Raw genomic sequence first — 15,257 nt, 5'->3', positions numbered from 1 at the left:
TGACTCCTCACCAAGTGCTGGTTGAGAGCCCCACAGGCAGCAACCCCGCAAGGCGGCACTGTTGTTCATGTGTGATGGAAGAGGAGGCCAAGGCTCAGGAGGCAAGTCCTTCCCAGGGGCCTGTGATTGCCAGTGGCAGACCAGGGACTTGCGCCCAGTCTGTGAGTCCCTACCCCTAAACCAGGGTTGTCTGTGGAGTTGAGTGAATGTGCTTGCAGCTCAAAGTGTGGAACTGGTCGTCTCAAATTCTGACCCATCTGAGCATCACTTGCTGTTCACCCAGGTCCAGGGTGACTCGGGGCAACACGTCCTCATCCTCCCAGTTTCTGGGGAGTTTGGCGAGAAGCAGTGCTTTCTCACTGCACACCCAGGTCTTTCTGGGGTTCCATTCTTCTCGGATGTGCTTTGGATCTGTAGTATCGGGAGGAGGAAGAGGGGTGGACACACACGAGTTCTCCGTGTGGCCAGCTTTCTTTCCAGGCTCACCAGCTGCTGCTTTAATTGGGAATGAAGCACAGGCCTTGTCTTCTGGAAGGCGCGTTCAGAATTTTTTCTGGGGTTTTGGTTTAGAGTGGAGAGTAAGGAGGGAGGCTGGTTCCTCATCTCAGGGGATTGGGCCCCACGCCTCTGGGAGCTGGGACACACTTGTGCTTGGGGTCAACGCCATGGAGGTCTCTGCTGCTCCCAAGAGAGACATGCTTGAGCTTCAGCTCGAGGCATGAGATGCAGCCTGGGGAGGGACGAGCCTGGTGTCAGCCTCCAGAGAGGGAGTTTCCTTCCTGCTAACTCTGGAAACCCTTTAACCAGCAGTTCTGAGGGTCACCCAGCTCTCTGGAAGGGCCTTCGTGGCCTTTGGCTCAAACACCTCGCCCTTACAGGGGAGGAAATGGAGGCCCAAAGAGGTGGGTCTGTGCTGTTCTTACACAGACAGCACCTCTGACTCCAGACGTGTGGGTTTTTCCAGACACCGGTCAATTCTGACACCAGCTGGTATCCTCAATCCAGTCTAGTTCAATGTACTCTGACCTGCCTGCCCATGGTTGTCACAGGCCCCCAGGTAAGGGCTCGGCCTCACTGACCACTCCCGCTTGATACCAGCACTTCGGACCAACTGGCTGTGGATGGGGGTTCCTGTGAACCCCTGCCCAGGTTTGAGGATTTGCCAGCATGACTCACAAGTCACCTTCCTTTGCTGGCAGTCTCTCTGGCATCCAGTTCCATCATGCAGCTGCCCCGGGCTGGCCACCACTGGGTACTCTCGGCTCTGGAGGGCCAAGGGTGTCAGGAGCCATGGGCTGGGAACTGGGCCAAAGGTCAAATGCGTGTGTCTCGTTGTGTCCCAGGAGAGACCTTGACTGGTGAGGCCTGGTGCCACTGGGGAAGGGCCCGGTGGCTTCTCCTGACCTTGGGCCCTGCCAGTCACCTGGGTGTTTGGGTCCACAGGGGGGTGAGGGAGGTCGGGAGTTCATCATCCATCATGTCATCAAGGACTCTGACTCATGAAGATGAACTTTCTGGGCCTTTCCTGGTGGTCCAGTGGTTAAGGCTCCTCACTTCCACCACTACAGGGTGTACGTGTTTGATCCCTGGTTGGGAAGCTTAGATTCTGCATTCTGATCGACGTGGCTAAATCATGTTTAGTTAATCATGTTTAGTCTAATCACCTGGAACTGGTTAGTTCCAGGTTTGGTTGAAAAAGTTAGTTCATAAACTCCTCTTTGCTCTTATGTTTTACCTGCTTTTTCTGGCTCCTGTCCAGAACAGAGGGGCCCCGCCCAGGCAGGACGCAGGCAGTCTCGGCTGGCCGGAGTCCTTCACTGAATGTCATGTGACTCTGGAAAGGTCACGTCCAGCCCATTTACTCCTGTAACAAGGGCAAGTTGAACAAGTTCATTTCTACATCTGAAACTTAAGGCCTGAATCAAAGGAGCTTTTGGTTTTTCTTAAGACTTTTAGCCTCCATGATTCACTTTCACGGGCAATGAACAATGCTCTGCGAACTTAAAAAAAAAAAAATTGTGCTGGGACTTCCCCTGGTGGCCCAGTGACTAAGACTCTGTGTCCCCAATGCAGAAGTTCAGGTTCTATCCCTGGTCAGGGAGCTGGATCCCACATGCCGCAGTGAAGATTGAAGATCCCATGTGCCACAACTAAGACCCATCACAGCCAAATAAATAAATAAAAATAAATATTTTAAAAATTGGGCAAAAATTACATGACACAAAACTCGCCATCCGCATCGTTTTTCAGTGAACATCTCGGTGGCATTAAGAACATCCACGTCCAGAACCCTTCTTCTTGCAAAACTGAAACTCTGTCCCCATTAAACAGTAACTCTTACTCCCCCCTCTCCCCAAGCCCCTGACACCCACCCTTCTACTTTTTGTCTCTATGAATGTGATGACTCTAGGGACCTCATATAAGTGGAATCAAACAGTATGTCTTTTTGTGACTGGGAATGGCTCCCTACTCCAGTGTTCTTGCTTGGAGAATCCCATGGACAGAGGAGCCTGGCAGGCCACAGTCCATGGGGTCGTAAAGAGTGAGACATGACCGAGTGACTGAATACACACAACACTCCATTGAATGTATAGGCCTTGTTGTGTATCCACCCATCTGTTTTTGAACATGGGTTGCCTGCACCTGCTGCTGCTGTGAACGTGGTGTGCAGGTTTCTCTTTGAGACCCTGCTTTCAGTTCTTTGGAGTACATACTCGGCAGTAGACTTGCTGTGTAATGTGGCCATGTGGTAGTTCTGTTTCTGTTTTTTTTTTTTAGGAGCCTCCATACTGTTTCCATAGTGGCTGTACTATTTTCCACCCTCACTAGCAGTGCACAAGGGGCTCCAGTCTCTCCTCATTCTCGCCTGCACTTATTATGTCCTGGTGTTCTGATGGAGCCATCCTCAAGGGTGTGAGGAGGGTGCACACTTCTGGGGTGTGACTGAGCCCTCAGAGACTCAATGCTATTCAGAACTCAGTGCAGGACATGTGTCTGGAGGAAGGCGGAGCACCAGGGTCTTGGGTGGTGTGTGCACGTCTCAGAAAGCCACTCAGGTGCCCCAGTCACTCCCTGGGAACTGTCTTCATGTGTCCGTCCTGGCACAGATCTGAGTGTGGAGGGGACCTCTGAGCTAAGGGAAGGGGGTCTTCATCCAGACTCCACTGGGAGCCCTGAGAGCCGGGCCATTCCCCTCGCCCACACCCAGCCCTTCATCCTGGTCCTGCGGGCCGGCTCATGGGAGCGTGGCCGGAGAGGGCATCCAGTACTACACTTTTCTGGAGGGAAACTGACGTCACTGTTGGAATTTCAGATGCGGTATGACCTGATCCAGGCTTGCCCTCTAGGGACCTAATCCACAGAAATGTCAGGTGAACGCATGTGCGGCCACAGCAGTTTTCTGAGGACAGAATCCCAGCTCCCCAAGGAGGATGGTGTGTGCCCCCCGGGGGCGGGCACACAGCCAGGTGCACAAGTGGGTGTAAAGTGAGACCTGGAGTCGGATCCCATTACACCATGAGCTTCATGGAGCAAGACCCACACTCAGCAGCAGATGGGGCCATGGGGCAGGGGACCTCACACTTCACACAAGGTGACTTGTGTCCTGTCTGTGTTGTCTGATTTTTAAACAAGAATGCACACATATTATTTCACTTTACACAGACCTCTTGTCTCGTGAGCAGGGCTGTGGATGCGGCTCTACTGTGGGTAGACCCTCCACCCCACACTTCAGACACCAGGAGGACCCTGCTGCTCCCTCAGAGGCAGTCCCTGACCACCAAGGTGGAGCTGCCAGGGCGTCGTGGAGGCCAGACCCCAGAGTCTGCCCCCTTTTGACCTGCCCTGTCCCATCCTCGGGGACTCTGAGGTGGGTACCATTCATGCCCTCTCCCTAAGCTTCTGAAGGTGTGAAACTGAAGACCCCTCAGGATGGTCCCTCATGTGGGCATTTGATGAAGTTCAAGCTGAAAGGCTCCTTCTGCCAACTCCCTTCTCTCTTTCTGGCCAGTTCCTACCTATCCTCCACAGCCAGGTCCCTGGTGCCTCTTGGGAGCCCTCCGACCCAGGAGGGTACTGCTGATGAAGGCCCAGGATGCTCCTGCCCAACTGAGGGCTGTGGTTTCTGCTCTGTCACTCAGCTGCAAGCTACCCCAATTCCCTATGTTTCATTACTGCCCCTAAATCCCTAAGGCATGGTGGCCATCCTCCCTCCCAGAAAGCAATTTTGTGACAGCACCAACCATGCGGCATCGCTCAGCAAACAGGAGCCACTGAGAAATGTATACACTGCCCAGAACCCTTCGTGGAGCTCTTCCTTCCTCCCTGTGCGCCTTCTGCCCTGAGTCTCTGTGGTGCTCAGTGACATACCCAAAAGTGTGCAGCCTCCTCACACCCTCGAGGATGGCTACTGACAAAACCCCAGGGCAAAACAAGTGCAGGCAAGGATGTGGAGAAGCTGGAGGCTGAATGTCCAAGGTCAAGGTGTCAGCAGGGTTGGTTTCTCTTGAGGCCTCCTCTTGACGTGCAGACGGCCGCCTTCTCACTGTGCCCTCTCCTGATCTTGTCTGTGTGCAGGTGTCCCTGGTGTTTCCGTGTGTTCAACTTCCTCTTAGGAGGACACCAGGCAGGTTGCACCAGGGCCTGCTCCCTCAGGGCCTCCTTGTACCTTCTTGGCTTCTGCAAAGACCTCCCCCCTTCCAGGCGCAGCCACGCTCATTTTATGAATTTAGGGGCATACAGTTTACCCCTGATATTTGCACAGTGCTCCGTGGGTGGTGGCTTGCCCTCCTGTTCAGCTCGGGGTTCTGGGTTCTGTTCTTGGGCAGACTGCATGTGGTGCTGGTTGTCCTGTGGCTGGCATGCTGTGCAGTCTTCCTAACCCCCAGGTTCCTTCTGTTACAATTAAACCAGTATGATAGGCTCACACTTGGAGGAGCAGACCAAAGCCTTCAGCTTCTGGACCCCTGGTTCCAGCTGAGGGTCAGTAACACATTGTTACTCAACTTTACCAAGTTAGCAAAGGATTACACTCTAAATATGTAGGAATTCAGATGGGAAGGGAAACTAGCAAAGCCCTAATGAAAACTGAGTTAGGTGGGGACTTTCCTGGTGGTCCAATGGCCAAGACTCTGCACTCCCACTGCAGGGGGCCCAGGTTCGATCCCTGATTGGGGAGCTAGATCCCACAGGCTGCACTAGGAGTTCACCACAACAAAGATCAAAGATCCTGCATGTCGCAACTAAGACCCTGGGTGGCCAAATAAATAATACAAATAAAATTTAAAAAATATTTTAAAGACTTGAGTTAGGTGAAAACATGATGCTGTGACAAACAAGCCAGACTCCGAAGGCCACGTGTGGTGTGATTCTACTTCCATGCATGTCCAGGATAGACTGTGGGCAGAGAGGGCAGGTTAGTGGGTGTGGAGGCCAGGGGTCAGGGGTCCTTTTGGGGTGGCGGAAGTATCCTGGAGTTTGGTGGTGGTGGCTACAGTGGTCTGGGAATGTACAAAAGTCCGCTGAACTGTATACTTCCAAAGAGTGAACTTTATGGCACCTGAGTTCTGTCTCCATAAAACCATTATAAAAACATTGAACTGGGGTGGTGGCATGCTAATGTGAGTGGCTTTCCTTCTGTCCTCTGTCCTCGGGGTTCTCTGTAATTACCTTTTTTTTTTTTAAGTGGAAAAACCCAGAGTCATGCAGATTACTTGGAATCTAGTTTTGTGCAGTGCTGAGTCAGAGCCAGGCAAAGAAAATCTCCCTGGAATATTAAGGGGTCACTTTCGCTCCTAAAATATCAACATTGACTAAGATTTGCAGGCTAAAAATAGGAAACTGGGTGTGTATGTGCTGCAGCTTGATAATGAACTTGGCCCACTGTGACGTGGGTTGTCTCCTGGTCCCACCTCCACACAGATCCCTGGTTTGCAGCAGGATTAGCTTGTTGTTGTCTGGTGGAGTCCAGCTGGTGCTGGGCATCAGAATCCACATTTGTTTCTGTGTGTGTGTGTGTGTGTGTGTGTGTGCATGCGTGTGCGTATGTCCTTTCAGAGAGCTGTTCATTCCCAGCTTGACGCTGTTTTCAATCCCAGGCCCAGAGATTTCTGAGCCATATATATTTTTAATATATGTTAAATAATTCATCAAGGAACGTGTGTGTGCCGGAATGTCGGCGGCCACCTCACTTCCCATCTGACTCTTTCTACCCAATTTTTAACCGCGTTCCTGCTGTAGGCCCTGTTTCTTAGCTAATGACATAAAATCATCTTCGAAAGGAAAGCCAAAGACTCTTGCATTCCCTTTTTCTGCCTTAAACCCACCCTTTGGTATTTACAAAGGTCAGATGAGCTGTTCTGGCATCCGCAGCCCTGATGGACGGGGGAGCGTACGTTCCCATTGGCCCCTGAGGATGAAGGATGACTGCGGCGGCCACGGCATCTGCTGTAATGTCAGGAGCGGGCGCTGAGATGCAGGGGCAGCAGGCACATGAAAAATGCAGGAGGAGGGAAGTGCCTTTCCCTTGCAACCACAGGGACATCTCCGAGAGCATTTGTTCTCCTCCGTTAAGCCTTGTCACCCGGCATCTAGTACAGGGGCTGGGGGCAGGGGCACCAGTGCGACGTCCTGAGGGGCCTTGCTCTGCCCTTGCACCAGCTTGTTTTTGTGCAGTGTTTGCCTCTCGTGGGGGTCGTCGGCTTTATTCTAAGTTAAATAAAGAGCATCCTTTGGTGCTTGGTGTGGGAGAAGCAGGTGCTGTGCGCTGGGCGTGTCTCTGTCCCCACTCAGAGCAGATGGCCTGCGTCAGTTCATTTTGTGACCTTTCTTTGCTGCTAAGACACCAAATCTCTGATCCCATGGATCATAAATATTCTTTAGGTTTGCAGGCACGGAGGTAATGGGAGCGGCAAGCTGTCGCTATCATTTTCCATTTGTTGGAACCCTTGGAATGAAACCATTACAGCAGTTGAGGCGCTGCACATGCCTGCTGCAGTCCCGGGCTTTACGGACACATGAAGGGCACCGCAGCCCAACAGCCTCAGCAGAGGTCAGGGAGCCTTCTGCTCTATGTCCCATTGTCCTCACCTTTCTGCTTGCCAGGCAGCCCCTCCCAGCAGCCGGGCACCATGACTTAGCACCCCCCCCCGGCCCCCACTTCTCCCCCAGGGCCCACATTCTTAAATGTCACTAAAGGTCATGATGGTCATCTGGTCTCCATCGCTCATTGTACTGATGGGGGCCTCTCCCTGCCCCAGCCAGAAACCAGAGCAGCACAGGCTGTGTGGGGCCCAGTGAGGAGGTGCTAGGAGCTGGACCCCTCAGAGGTTTACAGGGAGGAGGCAGGCTGGGAGAGGACACAGTTCTGGGTGTCTTGGGGGGATCTGGAGTAGGGGGCAGCGAGGACAGTCACCCCGGGAGTCAGGCTTGAACCTTGTCTAGAGTCAAGGGGGAAGCTTGGCAAATGAATTTATTTACAAAACAGAAACAGAGTCACAGATGTAGAAAGCAAACTTATGGTTACCAGGGGCAAGGTGGGAGACGGATAAACTGGGAGATTTGGACTGACATAAACACGTTACTATATACAATCTAGGAAACTGCCAAGGACCTTCTGGACAGCACAGGGAACTCTGCTCAATGCTCTGTAGTGACCTATATGGGAAAAGAAGCTAAAAAAGAGCGGGTATATGTGTATGTATAACTCATTCATTTTGCAGTACCCCTGGAACTAATACAACATTGTAAATCCAATAAAATTTTTTAAAAAGTGGGGGAATCTTGGGTGGTCTTAAATGTGTGTGTGTGGGTGGTGCTTATGCATCTCAGGGGAGGAGCATGTGGGGTGCCTGCCAGAGAGGGGCAACAGCATCCCATCCTGAGGGGCCGAGGTGGGTATCCGCCCCGATCCAGCTCTTACCACCCCACCCCATTCCTCCATCCCCCCCACTGCCCGGAGCCTCTGCACACCACCGAGTCTGCTCCTCTTCTGACACCTCCCGGCACCCCGGGGCAGGGGCCCACCCTTCCCCCGCCCCCACAGCAGGCTGGGCTGTCTGGCACCACGGGGTCCTCGGTGGAGACCATCTTGCTCCAGACTTCATGCGGGTCCCCTGGGGGCTGGGCCCTGTGCAGAACAGGAGAGGGGCCGGTCTTCAGAGCCACCATCCAGCAGATCCCAGGGGACACACTTTGAGACCCTCCTCCACCTTACACATTCTTCAGGAGAGGAGGCGGTGTTTTTAGTTTTTCCTGTGAAGAATTTCAAATATAAATAGGGAAACCAGTATAACGAGCTTCTACGCTCCATGACTGGGAGTTCTCACCAACTGGCTGGTCCCACCCTATCTCCTGGATGCTTCCCACCTTAGGGTTTGGAAGCTGGTTCCAGGCCTCACGTGACTGTGACGTGCGCGTCTCTGAAGGTCAGGGCTTCCGGTTGGGCTCCCATGAGCCCCAGTCCTCTCGCCAGTCTGGTGGGCGAGGACGCTCTCTGCCCAGGGCTGCTGCGAGCAGGCCTCTTAGAGAGGCCTTTACCAGAACCTCATAGCTCCCTCTCCTCTGCGGCCTGCAGCACACCCGGCACCGAGGTGGCTCTGACCACACGACCTGGGGCAGGTGAGCCCAGGGCTCTCTCGGCCGGACACTCAACACCATCCTTGAGGCAGCGGCTTAGGCTGGAACTTGGGGCCCTCAACTTTAAAAAGAGGAAGGAAGATCACTGAATGATCAGACCCCACTGAATCTGACTTGAGACCAATAAAATCTCTTCTTATCTCAGAAAAAAATAAAACCAGGGGCAGGGACTTCTCTGGTGGTCTAATGGTTATGACTCGGAGCTCTCAAAGCAGGGGGTTTAGGTTCCATCCCTGGTCAGGATCTAGATCCCACATGGGCCACAACTAGAACCCAGCACAGCCAAATAAATTTTTTTTTTTTTAAATAATAGCAAAAATAGAAACGGGGGCAGAGTTCCTTCATAGGCTGGTTTTAAGATTTAGATGAGACAGTGTGTGTCTGTACGTAAGTCGCTCAGCACTCGGGAGCTTTTATCATGAACATCCTTTCAATAATATATCCTGCAGGGTATTAGCTACTGTCCCCATTTTACAAATGAAATGACAGAGGTTTAAAAACCAAGATTAGGTAGCATGCCTGAGCTCCTGGGGCAAATGAATTACAGAGCCAGGGGTCTGAGCCCAGGTTTGACTACCCCCCGGCCCCCACCTTTTGTGATGGCTAATCATTGAACTGAGCTTTGCGGCCTCAAGAAGAGAAGGAGCCGGTTATGGGTCAGCAGACTAAGTTCACGTGGTCCTACCTCTGTCTGGCGCTCCAGCCAGTGCTGATTCCTGGAAGCTGACAGCCACGTGCGGGGTCTCCGCAGACCCCTGCCTGCATCCCCCACCTCCTTCCCACTCCTGCGGTTAGTGCTACTCAGCCCTGCAGTGGAGAGAAACTAGACAGGCAGGTCAAACACGGGGGCAGCAGCCCTTCTCTGCTCAGTCCTGGTGGGAAGAGGCAAGCTCTGAGGCTCAGGAGGGTCACTGGTCACCTGTGGAGGTGGACGTTCCAACTGTAAAGTTGCTGGGAATGGAATGTGTGAGGTTGATGTTGCCAAACTGGACATCAGACCCAGGCTCGTCCAGTCCCACTGCTCCCCGGTGCCTTGGTCTGGACACGCAAACACCCCAGATCAGGCAAGGAGTGCGGCGGGCAGGGGACCCACTGACCCGGAACCCTCTTCTGGAAGGTCCGGCTTAATGGGAGCCAGCATCGCCAGACCAGGACCCAGCTTCCTGTCTGGCTCTCTACACCTGTTCAGAGAGGTTCTCCATTACCAAACGAGGAACCTGAGCAGACAAGCCAGTTGTCTGTGGCCCTTGGAGGGCAAGGCCGGGACTTGAAGGGCACGTTTAGGCCACGTCCAGCCCTCTTCCTGCATGTCCACCAAGGCCTCTGGACCTTCGTCACTGAGCAGCAGGATCGCTGGAGCTGGGGGCTCGTCCCCGGTGCTCAGTCAACCCGGGGGGATGGGCAAGGATGGCTTTACCCTGGAGAAGTGTTCTCTTCTTTGGGGGGGTGTGTCCTGGTGTGTCACGTCTGTATAGCCACCTTCACCACTGTAGTTTCCCCAAACCAAGCCCCAGAACAGGTTTTAGGGGAAGGTGGAGAGCCCGAGCGGTTATAGACCTTACAGGTAAGACTCACAAGCCCAGTGGAGAAGCCCCTGCTTTGGTTAGGAAAGCAAAACCGGTCATCTCATTGCTGGAATGACAGCCGGGCTCTCTTGGGACCCAGCCAGAAAAATAATTTGTTAGAATGACCCCCACACGTAACCAGCTAAAGCTTTGGGCTGAAATCCAGAATGCTTATTATGGGAAAGTGGGGTTAAAATTGTTCCTCTGAAACCGTGTGGTTGTTTATTTGAATTAGCGAGGTCACCCCAGTGACAGCTGTGGAGGCAAGTCTTTAATTAGGAGAAGAATTTGCCCTGAACGTCATCAGAGTGGCACTTCTGAGGCCTCCGGTGTTTTTCTTCCTGGCTTCTTCCAACCTCGTCTCAGTCCCAGACTCCATCCAGGGTCAGAGCTAGCTTCTTCCCAGATGATCATTCACATACTCCTAGGAGCCCTGGTCCCCCGCCCTCGCAAGCTGGTGGCTGCTTCTGGAGCCTGGGCTCCAAATGAGGCTGTGAGTGTTTGTCGTGTGAAGTTGGGTACAGCTGGTCTTGAGCGCCTTTGCTGCAGGCCACATGCTACTCTTAAGTGTTCGATATCTGTAAGCACATTTCCATCTCGTCTTAGTAACCGGCACGAGAGGCGGAGTCCTTAACATCCGCTTCACAAGTGAGGAGGCTGAGGGGCCAGGATCACACGCTGGTTAGTGAGGCGCCCACTGCAGAGGCCGGCACAAGGCAGGCACTTAGTGGATGTTTATCGAGTCTGAGTATCTCTCGCACCGAAACGTCTGTTACATTTGCCATCTCTGCCCTCTAATTATTTTCTTTGTTTTTGTTTTTTTGGCCACACTGCACAACTTGCACAATCTTAAGTTCCCCAACCAGGGATTGAACCCGTGACCCCTGCAATGGAGGCCCAGAGTCCTAAGCACTGGACTGCTAGAGAATTCCCCCTGCCCTCTAGTTTTTACTTTGACTTTTCTCTGATAGCATTGAATATGTCAATCTTTTCTTCAAACGTGGGTTTGCTTTTTAAACTGAGTTACGGAGAATTTTAAACATTTTTAAAAAGAGAACGTGTAACTCTATGGCTGATTCATGTCAATGTATGACAAAACCCACTGAAATGTTGTGAAGTGATTGGCCTCCAACTAATAAAATAATATTTAAAAAAAATAAAAATAAAAATAAAAAAATAAAAAGAGAGAGAATAGTATAATGAAACTCCATTCAACCCTTCATGTAACTTCACCAGTGATCAACTCATGGCCTGTTTCGTCAACATGCCCATCTCCTCACTCTCCTGGCCTGTATTATTTTGAAGTAAATCTCCCAAATCATATTATTTCAGCCATATATTTCAGTGTGTATCTCTGAAAATGAACCCTTTTAAAAACAACCATAATACCATTGTTGTACTTCAGGAATTAACAATAATAACTCAATATTGCTTATTCAGCCGCATTCACGTTTCTGTGCTGTGCTTAGTCGCTCAGTTTTGTCTGACTCTTTGCAAGCCCATGCATTGTACCCCTCCAGGCTCCCCTATCCATGGGGATTCTCCAGGCAAGAATACTGGAGTGGGTTGCCATGCCCTCCTCTGGGGGATCTTCCCAACCCAAGGATTGAAGCCAGGTCTCCTGCATTGCAGGTGAACTCTTCACCATCTGAGCCACCAGGGGAAGTCATGTTTTTAGTTGTCTCCTGATGTCGTGTCACACATTGTGTTAAAGTCTGTTTGAACAGGCTCTGATAAGCTCCGCACTGAGGTGGATGGTGTGTCTCTTCTGTCTCTTAGCCCGTAGGCACCTCCTCCCTGTTTACTTCACCGCAGTTTGTATGTCGAAGAAACCAGGTCACTGGCCCTATTGAGTTTCCCATGGCCTGGATTGTGCTGATTGCATCATGGTGTCGTCTAATGTGGCCACATGTTCCTATGTTTCCTGTAAACCTCCGTCTGATCAAGTTCAGGTTGAATTCCCCAAGGAGGCAGGGGCCTCTGCTGTCTCTCTGAGATGTTCATGACCACTACTGATCAAGGCCTGGATCCCCTGCTTCTTTATGGGTTGTAGATGGTTTCCAAACTGCATTCTATTCCCTCAAGGGCCTGTCCCAGGGCCGGGCACACAGAAGGCTTCGTAAGACTTGGTGCCAGTCTTGTGTCCCTCTGGCCTCTCCATTTTTTTTTTTTTTTTTTTTTTAGTTCTACCAGTTTACTGCTACCAACCCATCTCCCTCTACCCTCGTGCACACATGCTCAGTCATGTAATCTCATGGACTGCAGCCCTCCAGGCTCCTCTGTCCATGGGCTTTTCCAGGCACAAATATTGGAGTGGGTTGCCATTTCCTTCTCCATCTCTGGCCTCTCCTTGACGTCCTTGCTCACTGACTGGTCTCCCCGGGAGAAGAGTGACATGGTCCGTTTGACTTGGAAGACCTGGCCTGGGCTTGGCCCTTGTGTGTTTTCCTTTAGCCCCCTGCATGGGAGGGTGCTAGGTGGCAGGTGGGAAGAGCGCTGGGGTGGCCGGGTGGCCCCAGGTGAGGGCTTCAGCCCCTTTCAGCTCTGAGGGCCCACCGTGGGCAGCGTGTGGGAGGAGAGGCTGGCCTCACTCTGCAGCCTGGAAGAGGTCAGACCAGTTGGAAAGCCTCAATTATGGGGGAAAACAAGTCCTTCAGAGGAAGTCTGCCTGTCAGGGTCCTTCACAGCGTTGCTGTCACCCCACTCTGGGAGCTGCATTGTGCCACCTGCTCTTGAGCTCAGAGGCCAGAGCTGATCCCTGCTGCCCTGCGGGTCAGAGCCTCACCCCTGGCGTGCAGACAGGGGTGCAGGGGACCTCCCTTGGGGTCCTGGCCAGGCATTAAATGATGACGCCATGTTCCACCGTCATGTGGCTGTATTGTGATTTACTGTACCTTAGTGCAGGTTGTTGCCTTTATTTTTTTTCCTGGTTGTTACAATTAATGCAGCAACAAACTCTGGGAGAGCTTCAGTCTTTGTCTGCATTTCAGGTTGTGATAGTGAACCCCTGTTCCCCAGAATCAACCTGTGAGATAGGTGGCTCCTTTCTGAGGGTCTCGCTCCCTGGAAGCTTCACTGCCTTTTCTTTTCTCAGCATTTTGGGGACCTGGCGTGGGTTCAGGTGTGCAAGGGGCTGAGAAGGCTTCCTGGGAGAGGGCTCACAGGGCACACTCTGATCGTGACCGAGGGTGGAGGCATGTGGGGGGTGGGGGAGACCAGAGCTGCCTGTGGGTGTGGACCTGGGAGAGCTGAGGCCAGAGGAGGTGGGTGGGGGGATGGGAGGGGACAGGGCAAGGGTAAGGGGAGCAACTAAGACCTGGGGACAGAGCCTAGACTTGGCTGAAATGGAAGGGGAAACCAGGGAGGAGCTCCAGCAGGGCAGTGACTGAGGAGCCTCTGTGTGCTGGGTCACCTGGCTGCTGGCCAGAGGGTCGACAGGACGGAGCCAGTTAAGCCCCTTATACAAGAGGGTTCCTCACAGACTTGGCTAAGTTGGCAGGAGATAGTACCTTTCACTTAAATTCACATTTCTTTAATTCCTGCTGAGGTTGGATATTTTTATGTTGATTTTCCAACTGTGTTTCATTATTTGTGACTTGACCTCATGGGTCCCAGAGCCCTGTCACTGCAGACATTGTGGGTGGCGAGGCCACACTCATGGCTCAGCTTTGCATAGGAGCCGTGGGAGACCCAGCGAGGGAGGTGGGGCCTGGCCTCTTGAGCTGCCCTGTAACCAGGGCACACTCAGGGTCTGCTGACCGAGAGAGCAGGATGAGTGGCCATGAAGGTCGCTTCTCTGCCATCACATTTGAGGAAGGGGTTCAGGATGCAGCAGAGTCAGCTGGGTCAGGGGTCCCCAGTGGCCGGGGGCAGCTTTGTTGAGGAGAAGCCCGTCCAGGCCGGTCTTGCCTGAAGGTTGTGCACACTGGCTGGAGCAGAAAAGCTGAGTGAGAACAGGCCTTGGGGACAAGATTTCTTCTCAGCCCTACTCACGGTCTGCCTGCCTCTGCGGGTGAGCAGCGTCCAGCCCGTAGACCTCCTCTATGAATGGGTTTATTGAATGCTTTTCTGATGCCCTGGAAGCCTCCTGAGGAAATGGGGGCTGCTGGTCAAGAATGCACCCTTCTTGGAAAATGCTACCTCCTAGCTGGCTGCCTCTTTGCACAGGGTCCCCTGCACTGCCCCCCTCAGAGGGAGCTGGCTGGCTGTGTCCAGCTGGGTTGCCGAGTCGGGGTGCCGGCAGCGTGGTGGCCAAGTAATGACCCGCACTGTCTTTGCAGCTTCTGGATTGGAACCACAGGGGCCTTGAGCCCTTTCCCTGTGAAATCTGAACAGTGTCAGGGTATTGCAAGGCCACCATCATGGCTGGGCCGTGTAGGTTGTGCCTTCACCCTCTTTGACATTTAATTTTACATGAAGAACAGAACTGGGTGAGCTGACCCACCAGGGCTCAGCTGCTCAGTCGTGTCAGACTCCTTGCAGCTCCATGGACTGTCGCCCACTAGGTCCTCTGTCCGTGGGATTTCCCAGGCAAGAATATTGGATTGGGTTGCCATTTCCTACTTCAGGGGATCTTCCCGACCCAGGGACTGAAGCCCAGTCTCTTGCGTCTGCTGCATTGGCAAACGGGCTCTTTACCACTGACCTGACCTACCAGAGCCCTCCTCAAACTGTTCCAGATTCCTTATGAATCCTGATGACCTAAACCTGGTTACAAGGGAAGTGCGTGTTTTTATAGTAAAATTCCTCCCTGAGAAACAAAGCAGGGGCTTCCCTGGTGGCTCAGTGGTGAAGAATACGCCTGCCAGTGCAGAAGACAAAGGTTCAATCCCTGACCTGGGAAGATCCCACAAGCTGCAGAGTGCCTGGGCCCGTGCTCCCTAGAGCCTGTGCGCTGCAGCTGCGGAGCAGCCCCGGATCACCGCAACAAGAGAAGAGCCCGCATAGCAAGAAAGACCCAGCACAGCCAAAAACCAATACTTTTTTTTTTTTTAATCAAAGCAGTCTTGGACATGGCTGCTCACAGCCTGTGGTATCCACCTAGTTATGACCTGGGCT

At 52.7% G+C, this 15,257-nt stretch overlaps 1 protein-coding gene across 7 annotated transcripts in view; it reads left to right on the top strand.

Moving 5' to 3' along the window:
* The window catches only part of TOM1L2 (target of myb1 like 2 membrane trafficking protein), a 71,913-nt gene that overhangs the window by 7,666 nt on the left and 48,990 nt on the right, over window positions 1-15,257 (top strand). Inside the window, exon 1 of one of the 7 annotated variants that reach the window (XM_065910455.1) lies at window positions 3,698-3,868. The exons of the other annotated variants lie outside the window; for them this stretch is intronic. The gene's annotated coding sequence lies outside the window, so the exon portion shown is untranslated. Of the gene's footprint in view, window positions 1-3,697; window positions 3,869-15,257 lie in introns of those variants that run through there. 7 annotated transcript variants of the gene reach the window in all.

The sequence above is a fragment of the Muntiacus reevesi genome, chromosome 18 (genome assembly GCF_963930625.1).
Source record: "Muntiacus reevesi chromosome 18, mMunRee1.1, whole genome shotgun sequence".
Lineage (NCBI taxonomy): Eukaryota > Metazoa > Chordata > Mammalia > Artiodactyla > Cervidae > Muntiacus > Muntiacus reevesi.
The sequence above is the reverse complement of the archived record's forward strand: the minus strand, read 5'-3'. Positions and strand labels throughout refer to the sequence as shown.